This window comes from Sinocyclocheilus grahami, unplaced genomic scaffold (assembly GCF_001515645.1).
Source record: "Sinocyclocheilus grahami isolate Dianchi unplaced genomic scaffold, SAMN03320097.WGS_v1.1 scaffold182.1, whole genome shotgun sequence".
NCBI lineage: Eukaryota > Metazoa > Chordata > Actinopteri > Cypriniformes > Cyprinidae > Sinocyclocheilus > Sinocyclocheilus grahami.
The window spans coordinates 176,321-181,101 of NW_015505361.1; the positions used below are offsets into that span (position 1 = coordinate 176,321).

Sequence of the window (4,781 nt, forward strand, 5' to 3'; positions counted from 1 at the left end):
ACTGTGGCTTTATAATGAGAGAGCGTCTGTGATTACAAGTCAGAGTAAAAGTATCTCTAGAGATCATTCACTCTACTTTAACTAATCTGTCCTGATTAGACAATACACTCTGACTGACTTCTGGAGGTTTTATAAAAGTGGTCAACAGGGGTCAGCGGCGGTACTGCAGGAGGGCTGCCTGCCGATATTTGTCTGATCTGCTTTTTGTGCAGATCAAAGCTGAATTTAAGGAGCTAAGGTTTAGCCAAGTTTCACCCCTACATTGAAATCTAGCACTCAAGTATGTAACTCATTCTATATACATTTATACTCAATATTGTAATGGATTATCTCTCAATTCACCTTGGCGAAAAAGCATACTTCAAAAGGTCAGCCGTCTCGGAAAGGTCAGCATTACAGGCTGGACTCATCAGAAATAAACATTAGACAACCTATTACCGTTACTCATACACAAATGCCCCAACAAACCAGCAAGACATTGACTAGAGACTAAATAGGGTAATACAGTTTAACCAATTGTTTGGTAATTTTTAAAATAGGACTAGAAAAGTAATTGAAATAAAAAATAATAATAATTAAATCCAGTGAATTTGAACATGAGTTATGCTCAATGTTATGTATTACTGTGTTTATTCATATTTTGAGTTAGCTTTTTTTTTTAATTCAACATTACATTTTGTATTTTAATTTATTTCTTATTTTAATGTATTTTATTTAATTTTCATTATTTTACTTTATTCTTATTTACTTCATTACTTTATTTCTCATTGTCATTTAAGTTTTTTAAGTTTAAGTTCGTCATCTAATGTTTATATTCTATTTTGGCTTTATTTCATAACATTTTGAATAGTTCTAGTTTTACTTAACTATTTCAATAGTCGTTTATACTAAAATAACCGAAGGTTGATAAACAATTTTCACTCAGAAACTGCTAGCAAATTTCACAATTACAAAGAATCTGCAAATAACGCATTATATTAGAAAGACTGAAATATTTTCTTCTAAAATGAAATCCAATAATGTTTGTTTTATTTACAACTAAACTAAAAAAATAGCAAATCATTCTGTATTTTAATGATTTTTTAAATCTTTCAATTAAAAAATCTTTTCTATTTGGTCAAACGCATCACAAGCTGCATTTACTTTACCAGTTCACTTGCATTTGTTTATTACCAGATTTCGACCTTTCCAATATGGCTGACAATGTGGCATCATCAAGCTGGTTTTTACTGGTTTGCTTAGCAATGCTATTCACCACCAGCTCTACTTAAAGATTCTCAAAAGCCTGATGAGAGCACCAGCTTCCAAACATATGCCGTTCACGTTCTTTCAGCAGGCCAACAGTAGGTCTCTTCGAGTTAAAACACTCAACGCTATCAATAATGAAGTAATAAGACGACGTTCACTTTTTCAGCCATTTGAAATTCTTGCCTCCAGGCATCAGGATAATTTAAATGATGTGAAACACTCAGATGGTAGATGTTTGCTTGTCCTTGGCAAAACAATCATTGACCGCAGTTACCTCTCCACGATGCAATTTTGAACCGCGAACGTGGTTCTAACAACAAACAGACGACTCGACTATTTTCTGACAAGATTCTCTGAAATATCTTTTTGTCTTCTTGATGGCTGTCATGTGTTGTCCTTGTTCCTGCCAAACGTACGTCTCAAGCCTGTCGCTCTCTCTCTGTCTGTCTCGCTCTCTGTCCCGTTTTAACTCGGCGGTGTTCGACGGCTGCCGAATCAAGGCTCTCTGGGCTTGTTGTAGGACTTTTTAGAAGTCATACGATATTGTAGAGTCTCGCGAGACCTACCAACATCAACGCTCAGCCCTCAGGTTCTTCATTCAAAGTCACTTCAGTATCTCTGTGGGACCTGGTGGAAAAAAGAGAAGAAATACAAAGGGGAAAGAGTGATTTTTTTTTCTTACTCTATGCAGAGTTACAAACACTAAAAGATCAAACAGTCTGGAATATCTGAGGGTTCGGAACCAGACAGACGTGTAGAGATGCAACAATGAGCTGCATGGACTACACATATCGGGACACCTTCGTGATGTTCGTTAGAACAGAAGCTGACCTGTGTGTGTAAAGTTTTACTCACTTTGTTGACTTCAAGTTACTTTGTTTTCATTACCCAAAAAAAGTAGTGTTTACGAATGAGTATGTGATGTGATAAATAGATGTAAGTGCACTGAGAATGCTGCAGGTATGAGTCCTATAACTCATAAAACTCAGGTTCCATGTCCCAAAGTCATTGGGTTTTTGGTTAAATGCCTGAAATAAGGTGTGTGGTTAACACAAACTCAAGATATTTTCACATTTTATTAAACACATCTGTAATACCACGCTCATTTAAAGCTTTTACTTGTCTTGAAAAAGGTGAACAAGTGGCTAGATGGGACTACAGAAGTTGTCTGGGACATTAAACGTCATCATGCCGAATAGAAAACCTCTAAATGTTCTTGCAAACTATTCTAACTCAAACGTTCTGACTGGTAGATTTACAATAAAGATTGAAAGATTTAGCTTAGTTGTGGTGATGCTGAAGTTTTGCAACCTTTGTGTTTGTTTATAGTCTACCTTTAGCTTTTAACGTCTAGTGATTGTTTTTAGGCTTCGGAATTCATAAACATTGTGTTCTTTAATGCAGATTATCTTGATAAACAAAACATGTGCATTGTTGGCCACAGTGCTTATTTACTGCAATAAAGTCAATTTAAAAAATCTTACTTTATTTTTGTCAAGGGAACCAGGGTAATGAGAACTTACAAAAATACATCATCCCCGGAGCACTCTGTTGCATTTCTCATAGTTTCCACAAGGTGGAATCTCTAAAATCTCTCAAAGTCCACAGTCACATTTAGAACAACCAGATAGAATATGCACTGATTCTTCAGGGGGAAATCTGTGGAATGGATTTAAATATGAGATGATTTGAGAACTACACTGCAAAAATGATTTCCTTCCTCAGTATTTTCCCATTACAAATATCTAAATATTCACATTTCTATACCCTAATTTAGCTTTCTAGTGAAACAGTCATTCGATACTATGAATATTGCTAGCTATGTGACTAATTGCTTATGTTCCACTGTTTTAAATCGCTTTGCATAAAAGTATCTGCTAAATGCATAGATGTACACATTTTTTTCTAGAACAACAACAACAAAAATCATTATGAGAATGTATACTTAAAACAAGACCAACATCTTTAAATATGTCAAGACAAAAATATCTGGGGTAAGCATAAACTTAATACAAAATTTCTTACCCATTGACAGATTTTTCTTGTTATAAAACTCACTTAATTTTGATATTATTTTCAGAAGTGACTTAAGTATTTGTCTTTTTCAAGTAAATGTGTGTTTATTCAGGAATTTTTTGATATTTACAATAGAAAAGAACAAAAATACTAATATATATCTATATTTTTGCGGTCTACACTCAAATGTTGCATATTTGTAGCCAAATTAGTGATTTTGAAGTAATATGATCTGGCCTGAAACAAACTGATGGGACGTCATCACCTGCAGTCAGTCTGTCTTAAAGATTGTGTCAAACATCTCAGCATAGAAGTTGGCGTGAAGGTGATACCCCTCAGTGGCTTCTTCGATGAGTTCTTTTGATATTGTGGTTTTATAAATGACTTTTGTCACACGCAGCAGTGGTGCGCTTTGACTCGTCAGATGTCATACTTCTTATTAGCATATAACGCAGGGTCCTGTGCTCTCCACACCTGTGTTGCGATCATTCACCTGTTAATCACAGCTCTGCTCAGTGTTGCTTGTGTTAGGATGATGAGTGAGGGGTGTTTTGGCACCTTGTCATGTCTGCTTTCACCACACCTTGTTACTCGTACTTCAAAAAACTCCTCTGCCACAGGAGTCACTTGGGTGAGATAAACGTGTTTTTCTGTTCTGTCAGGGAGAGAAGAGATGGAATTAATCAGACAAACATAAGCAATTACATATAATTAGTCCTTATGTACTTACTTTGCTGATCGTACCAGCGTAACACGTTTATTAGCATGTTTTCGGACATTTAGCAACTATACATTGGAAGTTCCTCGAAGAACCTGCACAAGGTTTCTTCTCAGTTTAGTATCTGCTATAAGACACATGTAGTAGGCCGTGTTGCCAACTAATTTTCAGAGAAAGTTGCTAAAGGAAGGTCGATTTGTTGCTAAAAGTTGCTAAATGACGTTGTGATGTCATTGCGTAATCACGACGCAAAATTGTCACATCATCAAATCTCAGCAAAAAATATATTTTATATATGTTCATTTAGATTTGTTTGTAAAATAATATGCATGATATAATATTAAAATATAAATAACTGTATTTTTAAATACATTGAATTACTGAAAACGTACACATTTTTGAATGATTTCAATTTAAGTTTTTTTAGTAGCCAGTAAACTAGTAATTCTACACATTCTCAACTAATATGCTTTAAGCAGTGTATTAGTAGTTAGTTAACGAGTTCGTTTGCCCATATAATCTTAAGGAAATTGTGTGTAAACTTATTTGGCTTGCTGTCCACTTATGAGGGGCTCGATGAAGCAGCTTCAACTCGAGCTCTGATATACCCCCCAGGGACTTGATATAGGATGATTACGAAGGGTACCTAAGATGAAGGTGGAGTTTTGGGGAGAGACTGGAGAGAGGTAAGCAGCTGCGTATATACCCTGGCTGTTGATTGAAAGATTAGATGGGCTCGCTCCTCCCTAACTTACATTAAGGAACTTCATTTAGTATGCTACACTCTAAGAAAAGTCTG

At 35.4% G+C, this 4,781-nt stretch overlaps 1 long non-coding RNA gene across 1 annotated transcript; it reads right to left on the bottom strand.

Annotated features, from left to right (window-relative positions):
• Positions 1 to 1,187: 1,187 nt before the first annotated feature.
• LOC107594363 (uncharacterized) lies at positions 1,188 to 4,117 on the bottom strand. The gene is made up of 3 exons (XR_001610164.1): positions 3,995 to 4,117; positions 3,758 to 3,919; positions 1,188 to 1,875 (listed from the first exon to the last, which is right to left on the bottom strand). It is a non-coding gene; the product is annotated as an uncharacterized lncRNA (long non-coding RNA).
• Between the last annotated feature and the right edge of the window lie 664 nt (positions 4,118 to 4,781).